We start from the raw sequence: 23264 nt of genomic DNA, 5'->3' as shown, positions 1-23264 counted from the left end.
AACACCTTGTGATATTGGTAGGACTTTCGTTGCAATCCGGAAAAATAGAATTGTACAAGCTTATAGCTTTAACAATTTGGAAGGGGAATGATAAAAATAGTTTCGAAGATTATATTTTGATTAGAAAATGTATTTTTTCTGCCATTTCAGTACTAAAAAAAGAGTATTATTTCAAGCACTCAGGAATAATTCCTCTGTGATTTGACACCAAGAATAGAGTATTTCATTTCAGAAAAAAATGCCTTAGAGAAATGATGAGCCACTGATAAATGCAGTCACATTAGAAAATGACTTTGGGTTTAAGGCAAATATTTTTCTATTATAAAAGTGATTAGGCTTTTAGAAATGTTTTCAGTACAAAACAATATATATGCATAAAATATAATGAGTGTACCTGGAGCATAAAATATAATGAGTGTACCTTTTTGCTGTCAGACTCAAAGTTCACGAGAACTAAGAATAGGAGAGGAATGGGAAAAAAGAAACTTTGACATCGATGGTTGCAATTCACAAGCTTTATTAACATAAACAGGATCTGAGAACAACATAGGCCAGTGGTTCCCACACTGGATTCCAGTGTTGCCAACTGGAATCACCTGGGAAGCTTCAAAATATATTAGGGATTGGGTCTCATTCTCAACGGTTCTGATTAAGGGGTAGAGGGGATGGCCTGGGCTCCAGGATTTATTAAATATCCCCAGGGGATTCAGATGCATAGATAAGTTTGACAACCACTGGCATAGACAAAGGGTTCACCAAGCAAACAAAAGGTGTCTCCCTTCCTTTTTCCTCAAGGGGATGTTCCCAGGCTTTGGCAATGGGGGGAGCCCCAACATGGGACCCTCTCTTCGTCCCCTCTTTTTCCTGCCCTCAGCTGGAAGAGTTACATCAGCTGCCCAGAAACAATTTATGTTACATCATCTAAGACCAATGACCATATTTCAGACTGTAATCCTTGCTAGGCCAGCATCACACCACCTCCCTTTTTCTGCCTCAGTTTTCACAGTCTTCCTTTAGCTGTGCCTGCAGTACATGGCCAGAAAGCTTCCATTTGTATCCACTTAAGAGCTTCCATGGGCAGGACTTTAATTCTATACTAAATGACATCAAGAAACTGGGAAAACATGTTTCAGTCACAAATTTTAGGTAGAAGCCAAAGTTCAAACAGTAGCTTTGAAGGATGTGATGATCAACAGGCAAACAAACTATGGTTTGAGCATGGCACCCCACTCCAGTATTCTTGCCTGGCAAATCCCATGGACAGAGGAGCCTGGTAGGCGGCAGTCCATGGGATCACACAGAGTCGGACACAACTGAGCGATTTCACTTTCACTTTTCACATTCATGCATTGGAGAAGGAAATGGCAACCCACTCCAGTGTTCTTGCCTGGAGAATCCCAAGGACGGGGAAGCCTGGTGGGCTGCTGTCTATGAGGTCACACAGAGTCAGACACGACTAAAGTGACTTAGCAGTAGCTATATGTTTTTCAGTAGGAGAGTGGCCTCAGTTGGGTCAAATATAAACTCAGCTGTTGAACTAAGAAACAAGGAAGTCATCCACTCATATTTTTAACTTAGTTTTTGCTTTATTGCTTACACTGGAAGTAATAATATAAAGTATTTTTTGAACAAGAATTTGAAGCCAAAGAAGAAACGAGGAAATAGGTAATAGATGTGGATTATGAGCAGGAGTTGGTGATGGACAGGGAAGCCTGGCATGCTGCAGTCCATGGAGTCACAAGGAGTCAGATACAACTGAGCGACTGAACTGAACTGGTGGACAAGATGAGATTCTATAGAAGAGATTTTGTTTGCCTGGAGTGATAAAAATAGCTTTAAGATTTAATACTCCTTTAATGATAAAAATAGTCTCCTATTGTCCTTAGAACATACCTATGTGATGGATTTATTCTTGTGCTGTAGGTGAGGAAATGGAGATTCTTAGAGATTAAGTGTTTTACCCAAGGTCACATAGTAAATGGCAAGGTCAGTTCTTAAACTCATGACCTCTTGACTCACAGGCCACTAGACTTCCTCTGGTGCCACCATTGGAAGAACATAAATAATATCTGAATGTGGTTCAAACTTACTTGATAATTTATCATTTTTGCTTCCCTCTTCATTTTTTAATAACTGCCAGGAACTATTCTGTTATTGATCAGTAATTATATCAATTTGGGTTTTTGTTGCAAGCAAGAGCAGCTTGCTCTGGACATCTTAAGCAAATAGAAGGATATTTTGGAATGTTGATGGGGAGATCATACAATCAGTAGTGTGAGGGAGGGTGTGGAAAATAGATGTAAACCGAGGAGACTGTGTGGGCTACATATCAAAAACAGGCCGGCCAGGATGTTGCCTTGGCTAATGCCACTGACGGACACTGCTGCCCCAAATGAGGCCTAATCACCCCTTCCTCTTGGGTCACACTTGAGTTTCAGAGACCTGGAAAGATTGCCCAACTGCTCATCTGCTGCTAGCACCCTGGCTGCAGGGAGTAAAGGGAGAGTGACTGCCCTGCATCAGCTTCCATAATGGGAAGCAGGACATTGTGACCCCTCAGCACCACTGATAATGGGGAATCTCTTACTAGGTAAGACAGGTTGAATGTTGAACAATAAAAGAAAGGACTAATGTCTCCTGCAAAACAACAGTGGTTTAAAAGATGTATGTGTATTTTTCTATTGTCCTGCAGTGTTAGGGGAAAAAACCTCATAAGACAGGTTCCTAAGGAAATTACAAGCTATTATAAAAATACCTACATTCATTTTTTTAATTAAAAAAATTTGTGGATCATGACTCAAAAGTCATTGGAGACATCAATTTGAGAAGAATGAGAAGAAACCAGGACTCTGCACCCAGGGAGTTTGTTATCTGCCATCTCCCGAGTTCAGAGGTCTGTGGGTTTACACTCTCCTTAGTGTTCCAGTCCAGCTCCACTGCATAAAGAGTCACCCCAAGCAGCAGGGTCACGGCTGCTGTCAGCCAGACTCTGGAAATGCCCTCCTTGTTCATTCAGTCATTCTGCCTATATTTATCATGCACTTCTGTGTGTACTAGGCACTGAGGCTTCCAATACCCTGTTCTGGGATTTCAAAATGAAAGATTCATACACCCTTTAAAAATAGATCTTGTTTGTCCCTGTGTGTGATGGGCCTGTTCTTGCATGTATGAATTTGAGTCCCTGTGTAAGTATGTTGCAATGTAAGAATTAGAGATAGTCTCATTTTTCAAACCACATAGGGGACGTAGGTAATTTACAGAATCCCTGTAGTGACAACATTGGGGTAGTAAAGAGACTAATATGGTTAGACAGTGTTTAAAATGTGCATCATCTTGGAAATTCACCTCCTGTTCTATCCCTGGTTTCCTACCTGTTAGGTACCCCCCTCCCCACCCCTTTTCTTGCTATGTACATATCCACACAGCTAAAGTATAAAAATTCCTTACTGGTTAAGTGCTGTTTTTAGAGAGAAACTTAGGTCTTGAAAATTGTTTCATAAATCTTTTGGGCACGCTCATTGCCTTTCAGAAAAATTAAAGAAAGGAGCTCACCCAAGACAAGTTTATACTAAAAGTCAGGCTAATTTTGATGATAAAAATGGAGCTGGAGCCGTAAATGGAAAGAGGTGTGTAATGACTTAATGTTATCATTGTTTAAATCTTTATCTAAACCATGCAAGCACTACCACAATTTGTTGCAATATCCTTTTTTCCTGAAGCTGAACCTGGGTTGTATCAGCCCCATGTCTGTTTTTTATAAACCAAAACAGAAAGCACTCCCTAGAACAATGGGGCTTCATCTGTAAAGCAGAGAGAGGCAGAATGGGCTTTATAAAGAGCATTTACTCTTAGAAGAAATTGTGTAAATACCTTTTCAAGTGTCAAAATAATAACCTTTTGTTTCAGGAAGTTGAATTGTTAGAGCGTCTGTGTTTGCTTTTCTAACTATTCGGAAGGCCATTTCCATTTAAAAACAATGAGTAAAAAGAGTGATGATTTAGTCTCCTACTTCACAAAGTAAAAGCATCAGCTGCTGAAATACCTCTAGAAATAATGAAACAAAATTTCTCTGTTCTCCAGTCCCAGTGGCACTGCTCTTACCTTTAGTCCACATCCGACCTTCTTCGAGGAGTCTGACCCTCCCAGGCCCTACACCCTTCCTTTCCAGGCCATTCTGCTCTGGTACGTTTGAGTAGCTGGGGGTTTGTCTCACGTCTGCTATTGCGTCAGCCTCTGCTGCAGCCTGAATCACTGATTTTATCAGACAACCCCCCCCCCCCCAGGATTGTTCTTGGCTCTTGTGTCTCTGGATCTCTTTTCTCATAGCTTCATCCTATACACATACTGATTGAAATAGAGACCACTGCTCCTGTGTCATTGCCCCAAGACACCGCTGTTACCAGTTAATCTCTCCTCCTGCCCGAGTATCCCCTGGTTGTCATCCTTGAGAACTCTTCCATCAGTTGAAATGGTCCAATCATACCAGTTTCTCCATTGAACCACATATGTAACCCCTTCATTTCTTATCTCTTGCGTGGAACATCATCTCCTACCTGAATTCAGTTCTCTTCTTACTGCTTCTGAAATGCATTCTTTTTGTTGCCTTCTCAGCTTTAGGGAGACTGTTGTCGTTGGTGATACTGAAACTCAACCAGGATAAAATAGGCATTTTCTACCATGGTTGTATTAATGAATAAAAAGCTGTGGAAACCTCACATACTAGATGGCTCTATTTTTCAGATTTCATGGGCTTTGGAAAAACATTTCATGAAGTCCAAAAATATCTCCTAGAACAAGGATTCTCAACTTTGGTCGCATACTAGAATCACCTGGAAAGCTTTTAATAACCACTGATGCTAAGGCTACAACACACATCCATATCAGCATCTCTATGTGTGAGACTCAAGCCAGCCAGGTGATTCCAGCAGGCAACCAACATTGAGAACCACGGACCTTAAAAGTGGCAGGTTAAGGAGTTAAATAAGGAGATCATCACCTGAAATGTTCTTTTATAAAATTTCTTTTATATACCTTCAAGAGGTCTGGATTTTAAGAAAAATCTCACACCCATTCAAAGCTTTAGGCCTCTTTGTAATTTAACACACTGCAGTAAAACTGCCCCAAGTAAGAGTTGGAGGTTACTCCGATCTGTTTCTCACACCTATTTCTGAACTACAGTTACTCTTTCAACAAAGATTTACTGAGCACCTGTGTACCAGGCAGCAGGGATACCTCAGGAAATAAAGTAGATGTGATACAGTGCTACACCGTCATGGAATTTATAGAGGAGACTTGTGACAAATAAGATAACAGGCAAGATAGTTAGAAAAGTGGTACCTGTAAAAAGATGATAATATAAAAGGATAACAGGATGAGCGTGTCACATCCAGGGCAAGGGGAAGGCAGCTGGTTTGGGTGGTCAGGGAAGTCCTCTCTTTGGGGGTGATATTTGAGATGAGACTTGAATAGTAAGAGGAACTAGCCCTGCAAAGATCTGGGGCAGAGCATTTCGGGCAGGAGGAGAAGAAAGTGCCAAAACCCTGAGGCAAGAAGAAGCTTGGCGAGTTCTAGAATCTGACAGACCGGAGAGGGTGGAAAAGCAGGGCCAGGTAAGGTCAAGGAGGGAGCTAGAAGCCAACCCAGCAAGGCCTCATGAGGTAACAGATAGGAGTGGATTTGATTCAAAACTGCAGTGAAAAGCCACTGGAGAATGAGATTTGTGTTTTTAAATATGTGGGAGAAGACTTTAGAGGGCAAGAGAAAAATCAGTTGCTCAGGTAGGAGTGGCTTATTTTAGAGGTGAAGGCAGAAGGATTTCCAGATGGACTGAAGGTTGGAGAGGGTGACATGGAGGTGGGAGATGAAAGGAAAAGAGTCAAACAGGAGTCCTTTGTCTTTGGCCTGAGCAGCTGACCGGATGGGAACGCCTTGACAGGAAACAGGGAGGTCTAGGTGAGGCACACTTCGGGGAATGAGAGAGCAAAAAATGAAAAGCTCTGTTTGAACATAATAACTTTGAGATTCCTTTAGGCATCCATTAATATCCATTAGAAGCTAATGTCCATTGGAACAAGCCTGGAGCTCAGAGGAAAGGTCAGGGCTATAAATTTAAATTTGGAAATCATTGGCATGGAGGTGGTATTTAAAACTTTGGGACTGGATGAGTTCACTTAGAGAGGTAATGTAAATAGACAACAGAAGAGAACTCCGGGCTGAGCATGTTTAGAAAGAAAGGAGAGACCCAGGCAACATGACTGAGGAGGAGCCAGGAATTTAGGGTTTGACTCAAGATAAAAAGTGTCTCAAGATGGAAGGTGTGGGGACTTTCCTGCTGGTCCAGTGGCTAAAACTCTGCACTCACAATTCAGGGGGCCCAGGTTCGATCCCAAGTTGAAGAAGTAGATCCCACATGCCGCAACTAAGAGTTTGCATGTTGAGACTAAAGATTCGCCTGCGGCATCTAAGTCCCAGCACAGCCAAATAAATACATAAACAAATTTTTTTTTTTTAAAGATGCAAGATGTGATTGTTGTGTCAACTGCTACTGAAATGTCAAGTAAGAGAAGCAGGGGATTTCGTGAGAGAGAGGTTCTTGGTGACCTTGATGTGAGCAGCTGGCAGAGTGGTAGGGACAGAAGTCCAGATTGGAGGGTTGAAGAGGAAACAGGAGGTGGGGAAATGGAAACAATAGCTATTGACACGGGTGCCAAGAAGTTTTCCTGTGCCTTAGAAGCATGTATTTATCGCCATCCTGATTTAGACCGTAAAGAAACCCACTCCAGTGTGCACATTTCTCTTTCAGGGTAGGTGAATACATCAGATGCCTGATCCCAGTCTCAGTGCCATATATTCAGTGCATCCCCTGGTGGGCATAATGCTGCAAAAAAACCTGAATGAATGCTTGGGATAGGATTGATTCTGCTCTCACCCCAAGAGTGAATAACTTCTGAAGAGATGCTTCCTACCAGGCTCATCTCTCCAGCTCACCATCACAATCAAAGAGCAAAATACATGGTCAGCTTAAAAGCTATAAATAAAAGCTGATCATTAAATGACAAAAAAGCTGTCAAACATAACTTAGATATTAAATAACACAAAGTAAGACATCCTCAAATTCCTATTCATTTCTGTCTAAAACTGAACTAGATGTTTCGCCCTCCTTCTCTAGCAGATAGGAATGAACGCTTCTTCCTTTATGGAGATTAAATGGTCTTGCCAACACCAATATCAGTGTTTTAAAAGGTGAAAATCTAGTCTTTTGGAAGAAAGTCTCAGAATCAAAATGTATAACATAAAAAAGAGCCAGAGACTTAATTGCCTGAGGTATCCATTTAGACAAACCTTTGGGGTGCAGTCGTAATTGAAAAAAATACTGTGGAGATACCAAGTCTATATTTTGCAGAAAAGAATAATGTGTAACTCTCAAAATCAAAATAGTCTTGCCCTGTATAGCAGGCTTTCAGAATTGGAGTCCTAATATCCTCTTCATGTAGGGGATATCCTCATTAAATATCAAGGAACAGCCAAAAGGATGCTCATAATCTTGGAACAGGGCCACATTTAAAGACAGAAACCTATAGTCATAGCAGTAAAAACAAGGTATTTCTGATTTCTGTGGGCAGACCTCAATGGTAGCAGGACATGATGATCACAGTGAGGGAATAGAGAAATAAGAAAATTCTCAGAGGGACCTTGTGAGCATTAGATATCCTCAGAGAGGAGAACATGAAAAAAAAAATTGTGTTAACCAGGATGATTATGTTCCTTCTGGTGTTTATTGCCATGTACATTCACAGTTTAGAAAAATCCAAATAGGTTGTAGTAGTAGTATGAAAATCTTAAACCTGTTTGTACTTCTTCCTGCAATTTATCTTTGTTCAGAGAGGGGTTGATTTTTCACCAAAGCAAGGAATATATATAAGACACTTCACATTTCAAAACAAAATGTATATGAAGCATACATGTCATCTGTCAACCAACAACACAGAACATCTACACCTCAGCTACTGTAGGTATCCTTCCAGCTGACCTTCACTTTCTTAAGCCTGCTGGATTAAGGGAAGCTCTCCGTTTCTTCTGTAAAACCTCCTAACGCCCACACTGTTGTTGTTTTTTTTAGTTTCTAAGTCATGTCCGGCTCTTTTGTGACCCCATGGACTGTAGCTCTGGAGTAGGTTGCCATTTCCTATTCCAGAGGATCTTAAACTAGGGATCTAAACCATGTCTCCTGTGTCTCCTGCATTGGCAGGCAGATTCTTTACCACTGAGCCCAAAATGCCCACATTGGAAACCATCAAATACATGCTATGGACTTCTGCACACCCCCATCCAGTTGAGTTATATGCTTATCAAGAGTCAGTTATGCTGGTTTCCAAACATGTTTATGCTATAATTTTAACTTTGTAAACTGGTGAGATAGGAGGGGCAAAAGAGACCTGTTAACATACAAATTAAGTAGTTGTATACCTTAGAAAGGGACCATAAAAGTGAGCTCGTGAGAAAAAATTACTATCAAAGTAGGCGTGAACAAGATAATTGTAAAACACTAGGAACAATAATCATAAAATTTTAGGAGGATTTTGCACTTGGTGTGAATCACAAGTATTTAAGTTCTTGCTGCACTTAAATTGAAAGTAGAAATTGGAGATGATTATTATGGGTGTGGGGTTTTGTCAAATGGAGAACACTGATCAATGAATCCACATTCAAAAAGAAAACCTTAGCATTTCATCAGAAAACTGGTGGGTGACCATAAATGTATGTCTCAGCTTAAAATAACAATTTAAGATATAGAATTAGAGCTGACGTACTGGTCACCCAATTATCAGTCTCAGCAACACTGGATAAGAGAGCTTTTACTGTACTTGCTAGGGATTTTGGAGTCTCTGAGCTGTACTTCTCACTAGAAGCTTGGCTAAATCATTTATATTCAAGAGAGATATCCTAGAAGTAGGTTAGCCATGAATTTCTCTCAGTTCTATCCCTGGGTCAAGTCAGATCCCCAGAAAAGCTACCATTTTGATCTAGATTATGATGGATATTCCCTCACAGAAATATTTTAGTGTTAGACTCTTGACTTTTATCAAGAATCCATAAGAGAGATGATCATATAAAGACTATCTCTGCCTGGTCTGTCAAACTGCTATTCTAAGCTTTCTGATAGACTATTCAAAGCCTGGTACGTGAAGACCCACAGGGAAGTTTCACTTTGTGTTAAATGCCTGATGGCAGCCACATGAGAAGTGTGAGAGATGAAGGGAAGGGAGGGAAATCACAGCCTTGGACATAACTGTCTCAACTGATTAATTATAAAGCTCCTCTTTCCTTCTGCTTTAACATGTTTTCATGTGGATTTATGAATTTTAAGGGTTGATAAACCTAATTAATATGCATTATTTAACCTCAACCATACATACAGCTAATTTTAATTTATATCAGTTTTAATTAAAAAAAATTTTTTTTTCAGCTTCAACAGTTAACATTTTCCAAACATTTCCACTTTATTGCCCCGACTTAATTTTTATCTTTTGAAAATTTATTTAGCTTCAGTTCAGTCACTCAGTCATGTCCGACTTTTTGCAACCCCATGAATCACAGCACGCCAGGCCTCCCGGTCCATCACCAACTCCTGGAGTTCACTCAAACTCATGTCCATTGAGTCGGTGATGCCATCCAGCCATCTCATCCTCTGTCATCCCCTTCTCCTCCTGCCTCCAATCCCTCCCACTATTAGGGTCTTTTCCAATGAGTCAACTCTTCCCATGAGGTGGCCAAAGTACTGGAGTTTCAGCTTCAGCATCAGTCCTGCCAATGAACACCCAGGACTGATCTCCTTTAGGATGGACTGGTTGGATCTCCTTGCAGTCCAAGGGACTCTGAAGAAAGAGTCTTCTCCAACACCACAGGGAGTAAAATTTTCTTTTTTGTTGTACATTTTTATAAGTTTTGACAAATGCATACAGTTATTTAAGCACCACCAACATCAAGATACAGAAGAGTTGGGACTTCCCTGGTGGTCCAGTTGGCTAGGATTCTGAGTTCTCAGTGCAAGGGTCCCAGGTTCAATCCCTGCTCAGGAAACTAGATCCTGCATGCTGCAACTAAGACCTGGTGCAGCCAAATAAATAAATAAAGTTTCTTTAAAGATACAGAAGAGTTCCATCACTCCAAAGCATTCTCTCATGCTGCCTTTCACAGTCAGTTCCTCTGGGAATCCCCAGCACCTTGGCAAACATTGATCTGTTCTTTGTCCCTCTATTATTGCCTTTGTCAAATGTCGTATAAATAGAATCACGTAGCATGTAATCTTTTAACTCTGGCTTCTTTCACTCCTCTGAGATTCTGCCTGATTCTACTTGAACATCATCCATGTCATTGAATGGTCATTCCTTTTTATCGCTCAGTAGAGTTCCATCGTACAGACATACCACCATTTATTTATTGATCAACTAAGTGAAGAACATTTGGATTATTTCCAGTTTGGGTGTTTCTGAATAAAACTGCTGCAATCATTCACATACAGGTTCTGGGGAAAACATAATTTTCATTTATTTGCAGTAAATACCAAGGAGTAGAAAGTCTGGGTCACATGACAATGATGTATTATGTATTTAGCTTTGTAAGACGCTGCCAAACTGTTTTCCCAAATGACTGTACTATTTTGCACTCCAGCCAGTATGAATAGCAATCTCTGTGCCTCCTTGCCAGCATGTAGTATTGTTAGCTTTTATTTGTTTTAGCCATTCTAAAAGCATATAGAGGTATTTCATGTTGTTAATTTGAATTTCCCTAATGACTAAGGATAGGTGAAGGCAATGGCACCCCACTCCAGTACTCTTGCCTGGCAAATCCCATGGATGGAGGAGCCTCGTAGGCTGCAGTCCATGGAGTCACGAAGAGTCAGATACGACTGAGCGACTTCACTTTCACTTTTCACTTTCATGCATTGGAGAAGGAAATGGCAACCCACTCCAGTGTTCTTGCCTGGAGAATCCCAGGGACGGGGGAGCCTGGTGGGCTGCCATCTATGGGGTCACACAGAGTCGGACACGACTGAAGTGACTTAGCAGCAATGACTAAGGATATTGAGCATCTTTTTATGTGTTTACTTTTCATCCATATCTCATCTTCAGTGAAGTGTCTGGTTAAGTATTTTGCTTAATTTTTGTTATTTAGTCATTTGTTTTCTAAATGTTGAATTTTGAGAGTTCTTTGTATTTTCTGAATAAGTGTCTCTTGTCAGGTGCATAATTTGAAAACATTTTTTTTCAGTCTGAGGTTTGTATTTTCAATTTCTTAACAGTGTTTTTCTGGAGAAGGCAATGGCACCCCACTCCAGTACTGTTGCCTGGAAAATCCCATGGATGGAGGAGCCTGGTAGGCTGCAGTCCATGGGGTTGCGAAGAGTCGGACACGACTGAACCGACTTAGCAGCAGCAGCAGCAACAGTGTCTTTCACAGAACAATCTAAAAAAATTATTGATGAGCTTCAATTTATCAACCTTTTATGAATCATGATGTTGCCTTGTTTAAAACCTCTTTGTCTAATCCAAAAGAACAAGGACTTTCTCCTGTGTTTTCTTTTAAAACTTTTGCAGTTTTATGTTTTATATAAAGGTCTGTGATCCATCTTGAGCTAAGTTTTGTAAAAAGTATGATGAATAGGCTGAGTTTATATTTTTGAACACAGATGTCTAATTGTTCAAGCTCCATTTTAAGTTGATTTGCATTGTTTTAAAAAATCAGTCAAATCTAATTTTAATGATTATTTATAATATTAGAAAATTTTGAAAAATTCAGGAGAGTAAAGAAGAAATAAAATTACTCAAATATCATCAAAGAATAACTGCTAATTATGTTTTAGTATTTTTCTTGTTTTCTAAATGCCTATAACTGTACTATATAAGTTAAATGATAAGTATTTTTACCATAATATGTTCATTGCAGAATTTAGAAATTAAATAAAAAAGGACAAATATATCTTGAATATATACGTTGTTCTTTTGTCTACATATTTAATAAAATTTTACCACTTATAAATTTTTTTACATTAACAAGTCTAATAAGTTATATCCCATATCTTTAAAGTTAAGACCATGTATACCATTTTATAGGATATAATGTATCCAATCCTTTATGATTAGTTTATTTTCCATTTTTTGCCAGTTATAAATAATACTGTCAAATAATCTGTCATAAAATTTACAAATATATCTCTTAATTTCCTTAGTGTCAATTTCTAGAGGTGAAATGTGGGTCAAAGAGTATTACTATAATGACTTCCAGAAAGATTGTACTAAGTGATTTTCTTCAGATTGTCTGGGAAGCAGACACTAAGATAAAGTTAGGTGTGCCAGATATTTATTGGCGAAGACATTTGTGAAGGGTAAAGGAGCACAGGGGTTCCCAGGTGGTGCTAGTGGTAAAGAACCTGCCTGCCAATGTAGGAGACATAAGAGATGCAGTTTGATCCCTGGGTCTGAAAACCCCCTGGAGGAGGGCATGGCAACCCACTCCAGTATTCTTGCCTGGAGAATCCCCATGAACAGAGGAGCCTAGTTGACTATGGTCCATGGGGTTGCAAAGAATTAAACACGACTAAGCGACTAACACACACACAAGGGAGCAAGAGCAGAAGTACAAAGGAAAAGATTTCAGCAGGACTGACACCTATGAAAGAAGTGTGGAGGGAAGTAGGAATGGGTGAGCAGAGCCTCAGATTGCAGTGCAGCACTGGAAAAGTCTTAGCCAGGTCCATGAGCAGCCCCTGAGCAAAGAAGTCCTGCACTGGAAGGAGTGGCTGGGTTCTAGTGGCCCACTGTGCTCAGTCACCAACAGGGAGCTCTGCAGAATGTGGCGCTGCATACACACCTGGGTGGACCCCATAAGTAGAACAGCCAGAGGCCTTGAGCTTGCTGCACTGCTCACAGCACATTCTCTCCCCAGGGGCTACCATATTTACTTCCCACCAGAAGAAGGCAATGGCAACCCACTCCAGTACTCTTGCCTGGAAAATCCCATGGACGGAGGAGCCTGGTGGGCTGCAGTCCATGGGGTCGCTAAGAGTCAGATACGACTGAGCGACTTCACTTTCACTTTTCACTTTCCTGCATTGGAGAAGGAAATGGCAACCCACTCCAGTGTTCTTGCCTGGAGAATCCCAGGGACGGGGGAGCCTGGTGGGCTGCCGCCTATGGGGTCGCGCAGAGTCGGACATGACTGAAGCGACTTAGCAGCAGCAGCAGCAGAAGGATGTTAACTTACTCTTAAAGCGTGGCCAGTGTATCTCATTTGAAAATAGTATCTCATTCTCTTTGTCAGATGTAGTGCAAATACAGTTCCTTAGTTTATTCTTTGTCAATCTTTTCTCTGCTAGTTCATCTTTTGATTTTTTTTTTTTTTTACTTATAAAGAGCTTTCCTAAGTCAAAATCAGAAATATTTTCATGTATTTTTCTGTTCATTCTATTTTTAAATGATTTTTTCCTTTTTACTTCTTGTTCTAGTATATAATCTATAGTAGGCATCCATTTATTTCTAAATATTAACCAATTTTCAAAGCACTATTTTAATAAATAATTTATACTCTTTCTCTCTTCTAATATGCCACATTCACCAGCAGCTTCTTATCTCTTGTATTCAGATGATATGTTAGCCAAAGAGTTGAAAGGTCAGAGTGGACCCCTGTGTATCACACATCTTACCCAAAGCCAAGCTTTACAAGTTATACACAGGGTTCTGTCAAAAACCCATCACAGACGATGCCTATTCACCTTTGGAAAAGCCTGAGTCCATCAGATGCAGCTTCCCAGAACTGCCCCTTTTTCCTGCATTAGGATATGTTTTGGTTTCAGATTAACAACTGAGTTCTAAACAATTTATGTGAACATGCTGTTCTTACACACACACACACACACACACACAACCATCATTTTTATTTTGGGGTTCCCAGTTTTACATTTTTTTAGTTAGACAGAAAATGCTCATATGACTACTTCCCAATCTCTAGCCAGCCATGCCCCCATCAAGCCATAAACTGCTGGTTTATTTATAATACACAGTCTAGACAGCCCAGGTCTATGCTGCCAAAAAATGTTAGTATTTTAGATAGGGACTCTTGGGTATCTTTCTACTAATAAATACCATTAGCATGTTTATAAGTAGCTCTGGCTGAGGTCAATCGCTTTCCCCTAATAAGGAGGGCAGGAATCCCAGACCCACTGTTAACTCTTTACTTCCCATGTGAGCATCACTTGATTTACCACTAAAAGCTAACATACACAATTACTTTTGTATCCAATTTACATGTTTCTTCCAGCACCATGAATTGAATACTCTGAATTTTACCACTAGAATTCATCAGCATCTATAACATCACATTTTCATCACAAAAAATTAATGAATAATGCAAATCAAAACTACAATGAGATATCGCTTCACAACAGTCAGAATGGTCATCATCAAAAAGCCTACAAACAATAAATAAATGCTGGAGAGAATGTGAAGAAAAGACAGCTCTCCTATAGTGTTGGTGGGAATGCAAAGTGGTACAGCTACTATGGAGAACAGTATGGAGCTTCCTTAAGAAACTAAAAATAGAGCTACCATATGACTCAGCAAGCCCACTCCTGGGCATGTATCTGGAGAAAACCATAATTCAAAAAAGATACATGCACCCTAGTGTTCATAGCAGCATTATTTACAATAGTCAAGACATCAAGTAACCTACATGTCCATGAACAGATGAATGGATAAAGAAGATGTGGCACATATATACAATGGAAAATTAGTCAGCCTTTAAAAAGAATGAAATCATGCCATTTGCAGCAACATGGATGGACCTGGAGATTATCATCTATCAAGTGAAGGAAGTCAGACAGAGAAAAACAAACCTCATATGATATCATTTATATGCAGAATCTAAAAAAAAATTATACAAATGAACTTATTTGCAAAACAGAAACAGACTCACAGACTTAGAGAACAAACTTATGGTTACCAGGAGGGAAGGGTGGCAGGGAGGGACAGATTGGGAGTTTGGGATTGACATGTACACACTGCTATATTTAAAATAGATAAGCAACAAGGACATTGTATATAGCACAGGGACCGCTGCTCAGTACTCTGTGATAACTTAAATGGGAAACAAATTTGACAAAGAATAGATGCATTTATATGTATAAGTGAATCACTTTGCTGTACACCTGAAACTAACACAACATAGTTAATAAACTATAATATAAAAAAAGGAACTGAAAAAATAAACACAAAGTTATTAAGCATGTGATGCTTGTCTCTTGTACACGCCCATCCCCGTATGGCCTCGGACAGCTCTGAAGTCAGTGTTTGGGGAGAATTCCTGTATCTCATTCCAGACATCTCCTTCCATGTGGAAGTCCTTTCACTGATGTCCTATTTCTGATCCATAACAGGAGGCACATCCCCACATTGGAATGTCATAATATGCTTTGAGTGCATATGATATATCTAGAAAAATCTAACTCTTGCAAGAGAACATGTCTTAAAACATAGAAAGTCTACTTAAGTGTGACCAAATACTCAAAGACCTTTATAACTGTGACCAAAGGACTTCCCATCCTATTTACTTTGCATAAGAAGCTTTAGTATAAAAGTACTAGACAACTGAGGAGAATTAACACATAGCAGAAAAACACATTGAAAATAATCATCATTTTAGAGCCAAAAATAGGGCAATGACTAGAATTTTTCTCAAAGGGTCACCCTCTGGACAAGTAAAATGGAGGAGGAGTCACTCTGTGGGCTTGCACACAATACAAGGTTTATTCTAGGAAAAACGTCTGCTGGTAGACTAGAACCGTATTATCTATAGTTTGTGTATTGATTACTTAGCCAGATTGTGAGATGTTTGGGGAGCTTCCTTGTGGTAGTTTCAGCAAAGACAGAAACATTTCACTGTAAATCAGACAAAATTCTTTCAACTACAAGAGACAGAAACCAGCAGTAGACTAGTTTATGCCAAAAAGAAAATTAACTGGTGCAATAACTATGAAAGAGTTGAAGTCAGATGTAGGAAGGATAGGGACGTCCCTGTCCATTCAAGAATAACTTTCAGAATAATTGGATCCAGAACTTAAACACCATGAGGACTTCATCCCCTCACTCAAGACCAGCTTCCTCCACCTGGAGAGAAAGTGTAAAAGAAAAAAATCCCAGATAAAGAACAGACTTGCTCCCATCCCTCAGTTAATCAGCTGGGGGCAGGCAATGGATTCTATGATGAAACAACTTACGTCTGCTGTCCACCTCTGTTAATTACTGTGTCTAGGGAAGCAGGGTCATGAAGGAAAATGCCAGATCTGTAGGAGCTGCACGGGTGGAGCAAGGAGAGGAATTGTTGCCAGGAGGTCCGTGCTCAACAAACATGACAGGTGTGGAGGGTGGAGAAAAGGGTCCTCCCTCTATGCCTCCTGTCAAGAACAGAGAAGAGGGGAGGGCAGAGGCCTTTAAGTCATGGTCTTCAATCACTATTTGTAAGTTCCGAGTTTAATTTCTGTAAGCAAAGTCTTTGGTATCTCTGTACAACAGGTAGACTTTGAATATGTGAAAAAAAAAAAAAAAACTTTTAAATATGGTTCCGCTTTCATGAATGTGAAAAAGATAATGCTTCAGACACCCCTGACTCTCTACTACTTCCGTTAGTAGCACAATTATGTGTATACACTAATAATGTTTAATATGTAGTACTTTTTAAATGGTTGACTTACCCTTCATTTAACAAGTATGAAGCCAATGTGTCAGGCACTGTATCAGGCACTGGGGCACAAAAGTGAACAGGTCAGAGCCCCTGCTTACTCTGCAGTGGGAGATGGAGAGCCTCTAACAGGTGATGATATTTCAGTAACACACATGTCATCTGAGGGGTAAACATAGGGTGTATTGTATCTCACAGGGATGGATGGCACTTAATGCAAGTTAGGGATTTTAGGGAGAATCTGCCAAAGAAAATTATGTTGCTATCTGAGACTAAGTAAGTATAGCAGTTGGAGAGGATAAATGAGAAAAGTGTGGCTTCCAGTGGAAGAGCAGGTGCAAAGGCCCTGAGATGCAAGAAATGATGTCACATCTTAGAACTGAAAGTAGTTTTAATATAAGGCTGTAGTGTAGTAATCAATGAGCAGGAGAGAGATTAGACTGAAAACGTAATCTAGAACCATGTTGTAAGCCATATAAGCAGTTGAATTTTATCCTAAAGGTAATGGGGAGCCATTGAAGAGTTTTAAGCAAGGAATAATATGATCAAGTTGGCATTTTAGAAAGTTTACTCTGGAGGTAGGGGGCTGGATCAATATGTGGAAGGATGTGGAGCTCATCCCCTCTCATGAATCTGTCAATTATACATATATATGGAACAGTTCTCACAGAGTACTTGTGGAAAGTTCACTTTGGCCCAACTGTGGAGAATAACTTGGAAGGGGGTCTAAATTTAGGAAGATGTTAGTGTGGTTTATGTAGCGATGTTAAACTGAACTCTGTTAATGTAGTGAAATGGAAATAAGCAGAGGAAACTGAGTATAACTCAAAAGATAGAATCAAAGTGGTTAACAGCATCTGAGGAAAGAAAGGGGAATGCATTAAGAATAACCCATAAAATTCTGGCTTGGTCATATGATTGATCAGGGGTATCATTCATTGAGGTAGGGAATACAGGAGGGAAAGATTTGAGGGCAGGGTCAAACTAGGAGCACCTTTGGGAAATCAAAATGGAAATGCCTAATGGCTGTTAGATACGTGAACCTGGACTTCAGTAAGTGGACTCGGCTGAAAGTAAACGTTACAAATATAAATGGAAGTAGTGGGGACAGGTAAGGTGGGTCATGAAGAGTGTATAATATAATGTGAGATGACTTGCCTCTTGAGAAACCTGTATGCAGGTCAGGAAGCAACAGTTAGAACTGGACATGGAACAACAGACTGGTTCCAAATAGGAAAAGGAGGACGTCAAGGCTGTATATTGTCACCCCCCTTATTTAACTTCTATGCAGAGTACATCATGAGAAACGCTGGGCTGGAGAAAGTACAAGCTGGAATCAAGATTGCCAGGAGAAATATCAATAACCTCAGATATGCAGATGACACCACCCTTATGGCAGAAAGTGAAGAGGAACTAAAAAGCCTCTTATGGAAGTGAAAGAAGAGAGTTAAAAAGTTGGCTTAAAGCTCAACATTCAGAAAATGAATATCATGGCATCTGGTCCCATCACTTCATGGGAAATAGATGGGGAAACAGTGGAAACAGTGTCAGACTTTATTTTTCTGGGCTCCAAAATCACTGCAGATGGTGACTGCAGCCATGAAATTAAAAGACGCTTACTCCTTGGAAGGAAAGTTATGACCAACCTAGATAGCATATTCAAAAGCAGAGACATTACTTTTCCAACAAAGGTCCGTCTAGTCAAGGCTATGGTTTTTCCTGTGGTCATGTATGGATGTGAGAGTTGGACTGTGAAGAAAGCTGAGTGCCGAAGAATTGATACTTTTGAACTGTGGTGTTGGAGAAGACTCTTGAGAGTCCCTTGGACTGCAAAGAGATCCAACCAGTCCATTCTGAAGGAGATCAGCCCTGGGATTTCTTTGGAAGGAATGATGCTAAAGTTGAAACTCCAGTACTTTGGCCACCTCATGCGAAGAGTTGACTCATTGGGAAAAACTCTGATGCTGGGAGGGATTGGGGGCAGGAGGAGAAGGGAACAACAGAGGATGGGATGGCTGGATGGCATCACTAACTCGATGGACGTGAGTCTGAGTGAACTCCGGGAGTTGGTGATGGACAGGGAGGCCTGGCTGTCCTGTGCTGCGATTCATGGGCTCACAAAGAGTCGGACACGACTGAGCAACTGAACTGAACTGATTGCCTGGGCAGGATCTTGAGGGACATCAAAATTAAGGACAGACAGATAGAAGAGCCAGAACAGGGACTAACAAGCAACACCCTGAGGGGTAGGAGTGAAACAAGTGAAACAGCATAACAGGAGCAAGGATGAGGGTGTCAAGGGAAAGGAAACCAAGAATGGGGAATGCTCCAGAGAGGCCATAAAATCATGGAAAATAGTCCATTCGATTTGATAGCAGGAATAGTAGGGACCTTGGAAAGGGTGATGGGGTAGGGGGAGGAGAGTGATTAAATCAAGTGGTTGAGAGATTAGAAATAAAGTGAATACACACATCTTTGAAGGAACTTTGACTGTAAAGGGAAGGACAGAGAGAGGCAGGTACTGGAAGGGGACACGGGATGAAGAATTCTTTTAAGCTGGAAGAACCTTCAATATATTTATTCTAACTTTCTACAGTAACAACAGAATTTTTTGTCATATGAGGTGGAACAGTGAGTTAATACACTCATCTTAAGTGTATAGTTTATGCAGTTCCTACATGTGAATACACCTGTGAACCACCATCTACATCGGCAAGTAGAACATTCCCAGCACCCCAAAAATTCCCCTCATACCTTTTCTCACTCAACCTCATTCCCCCAATGCTAAATAACCACTATTATCGGTATCACCATTGATTACTTTTATCAGTTCTTAGAGTTCATGCAAATGAAATCATACAGCATATCTGTGATATGTATCCATGTGTTGCATGTAGGACGAATTTCTTAAATTGAGTATAATATTACATGGTAGGAATGTACCAAGGTTTATCCACTTTCCAGTGTGGGGCTATTATGAATAAAGCTGCTACAAATATTCTTGTATATGTTTTGGTAGACATACATTTTCCATTCTCTTGGGGAAATGCTGAAGAGTAAATGCCAGATCATAGACTTGGTGTGTATTTAGCTTGAGTAAATAGAGCCATGTATTTCTTGAAAGGGGGTAGTACCAATCACACTCTCAAGATCAACATATAGAAATTCCTCTCACCAAAGCTAGGTATTGGCTGTCTTTTTAATTTTAGCTTTCTGGTGAGCAGACATTTTGAAAGTCAGGTTTCCTGAGGTTACAAACCACAGCTTCTCAGCTGGTACTCATAAAAATTTCAAAGCATTTTATCTTAAGTATTTCCCATCATTGGCTACTGCCCCTCAGTAAACCAAATCTAATATTAAAAACATGTAAACATAAGTCAGGATGTTTCATAAGAAAAAAGTAATTTAATTCTCCTTTAAAGTTAGCTAAATTATAACATAATGATCAGGAAAATCCTGTCAGAAAGAATCTTAGTCCTAATTATGAAGATGTTGGAAATATTGCCATCCAATGTACTAGTAAGAACAGAGTGGTTTCTGTGATGATAGAAATTATTCACTGATACATCAATTCCAATTTACATTCTGTATAAGTAGTAAGTTTGGAGATAATGGCTCTGTTTCCTCATTTTCATTTAAATGAACTGTATTTGAAATCATCACTCACTATGATCAGAATTATAGACTCTGCTATTTTGAAGAATACTAGTGAGTCTTTTGGGGGGAAAATAATGAAATAGAATAAATGGTGGACATAAAATTGAATACTGATTATTTTGTAATCACAATCTTCCCCTCTCTTTGATGCAGTTTCTATTTGATTCAATATCTGAAACCTGACAAAGAAAATAAGTGTATGACACTAAAATAACATTACCTGTATGATTTATGGTTGCTTTACATAAAAGCTTGTTCATGTTAGTATTACACACAGGATTGGTTGTCAATATCATCACCTAATAATTTACTTAATTTTCTCAAGTGTCATGGTAGATCTATTAAGGAATCTGTTCAAAATTTTACCAAAATAAGAAGGGTTACAGATTTAAGTGTAAAACTTGATAAAAGTACTGGAAAATAATAGAGATACACTTTCATATAATTGTAATGGGAAAGGCCTTTCTAAAAATGACACGAAAGCCAAGACCACATGTAAAATGTTTGACACATTTAAAAATTTTAAAGTTTTAAATTTGTATATGTGAGTAAAATAGTATCACATAGTAATAGACACATTCAGAATGTGAAACATTTTACTGGACAGCTGTTCTGGTCTCTTCAAAAATGTCAGTGTCGTGGGAGAAAAAAGATAAGGGACTGTTGTAGATTAAAAAGAGACAAAAAAGACCTAACCTGTATGATGAGCCCTCACTTATTCCTGGTTTAAATTTTTTTTTAAGTTTTTAAAAACTATTGACAAAATTTGAAAACATTATTAGATACTATTAAGAATGCTTTGTATTAACTATAAAGTTAATTTCTTAATTTCTATAGCTGTTTATTTTGCAATTAAAGGGAAAACATACTAAGAAAAATATACTGAGAAAAATATTTTCAACAAATGTTTTTGAAATAAGATAATAACTTACTTTTATGACTTTAACAAATTAGTAAAAAATAAAAATACTTTGTGAATAAACTAAGCAAAGGATGCAAAATTACAAATAATGAAAGGAGAAGTGATCAGAAAACTTACGGAAACATTTTCTAATTTCTTGGTAATCAAAGAAATGAAAATTAGGTTGTCAAGATCAAAAAATTATAAATCTATATTATCATAAATAGCTGGTAGAGAACATGAATCAGTTTAAAGTTGATGGATGTCTATTTAGCAACATTTATTAAAAGCCTTAAAAGTATTCCTGCCTTTCATATAGTGCCTGTTGGCCATTTGTATGTCTCTTTTTGAGAAATGTCTCAGCATTATTTTTCATCAGAGAAAGACAAATCAAAATCATGATGAGATATCACTTTACATCTGTTACTATGGCTAGTATCAAAAGACATGGAAATAATCTAATTATCTATGGATGCATGAACAGATAAAGAAAATGTGACATGTAACATTACTTATCATATATACACATATGGGGCTTCCCCAGTGGCTCAGACGGTAAAGAATCTGCCTGCAGTACAGGAGACCTGGGTTTGATTCATGGGTCAGAATGATCCCCTAAAGAAGGAAATGGCAACCCAACTCCAGAATTCTTGCCTGGAGAATTCCATGGACAGAGGAGCCCGGTGGGCTACAGTTCATGGGGTCGCAAAGAGTCAGACACAACTGAGCAACTAACACTTAGTATAAACACACACACACACACACATAAAGGAATATTATTCAGCATCAAGAAAGAAAGAAGGAAATTCTGCCATTTACAATAACATTGATGAACCTAGAGGACATTATGTTAAGTATAATAAGCCAGCCAGTATTCTTGACTGGAGTATGCCATGGACAGAGGAGCCTGGTGGGCCCTATAGTCCACAGAATCTCAGAGAGTCAGACACGACTAAGTGACTAACGCTTTCACTAACATTCAGACCATAATTTGAACATTCCTCATCTTATAAAACAAACACACTTTTAAATATATTAAACATGAAGCGGTCTAAACCTATCAAAATAATATTTTCTAATGCAATTAGATGAGAGTAAAATCATATCAGCAATTTCTCAAACCAAATGCTCACTGAAATGATGTTTTATTTTGTTGAAACCCCAGTCTTTACCATCTAGTCTCTGTATTGAGCTTTCCATCTGTCACTCTCATTCTAGAACGTGCCCCCTTTGGCCAACATAGTAGTAAAATGTATTTAACCTGACATCCTCATATTAAGTTTATTAGTGTGCTCAACAGTATCAAGTTAGTATCTCCATGTCTGATATCTTACAAGCTTGATCTTTTCTCTTGACTCAGAATCTGAATATGGACCTTTGTCAAGTATTTTGGTTTTTAGTCTAAGCATCTCTTCATCTCTTATCTACAGAATTCAATTTCCTTATTTTAAAGTATGCCTTAAAGCAAATTACCTCCACACACTATAAACTATGCTTTTGATGATCACAAAATATTGATAATGTGGTCTAATATAAAAAGTATACTCCCTAAATAGAAGTTCCCCAGATTATATTTTAATGTATACATATCAGAAATTTTCCTTTTTCTTATTTTTAACTCCCTTTTTTCTATCAATTCTCATTACTTTTCCTAAGCAGTATTTTCTGAATAGCCTTCCAAAATTAATTCAGTTTTAAGCCTATATTAGCTATCCATACTCCTGACATTTTTGGACTATTTGGCCTTTCATGTAGAATGTATTTTACTGCATTCCAGGAGGTGGGGCAGGGGTCCTTTTTCTTTTCCTTTTTTTTAAAATCTTCCCTCCTGCCCTTATTTTTTTGTCTTTGCATTAATTTCTCAAAGAAGCAGGATTTTTCTTTGCTTTTGCAAAATGAAAATTTTAAAATATAATTGGCCTAATATTCTTCATTTTTAATTTCTTCTCCACATGAAGCAGTTATGTGACCTGAC

At 39.0% G+C, this 23264-nt stretch overlaps 1 protein-coding gene and 1 long non-coding RNA gene across 2 annotated transcripts in view; one reads left to right on the top strand and one right to left on the bottom strand.

The window, feature by feature from the left end:
• The window catches only part of RGS7BP (regulator of G protein signaling 7 binding protein), a 107090-nt gene that overhangs the window by 25506 nt on the left and 58320 nt on the right, over nt 1–23264 (top strand). The gene's annotated exons all lie outside the window — the stretch shown is intronic.
• Nucleotides 1–23264, bottom strand: part of LOC129632900 (uncharacterized) — an 81090-nt gene that overhangs the window by 13950 nt on the left and 43876 nt on the right. The gene's annotated exons all lie outside the window — the stretch shown is intronic.

This window comes from Bubalus kerabau, chromosome 18 (genome assembly GCF_029407905.1).
Source record: "Bubalus kerabau isolate K-KA32 ecotype Philippines breed swamp buffalo chromosome 18, PCC_UOA_SB_1v2, whole genome shotgun sequence".
NCBI lineage: Eukaryota > Metazoa > Chordata > Mammalia > Artiodactyla > Bovidae > Bubalus > Bubalus kerabau.
Note: the sequence above shows the minus strand (reverse complement) of the source record. Positions and strands in the feature narration are given on the sequence as shown.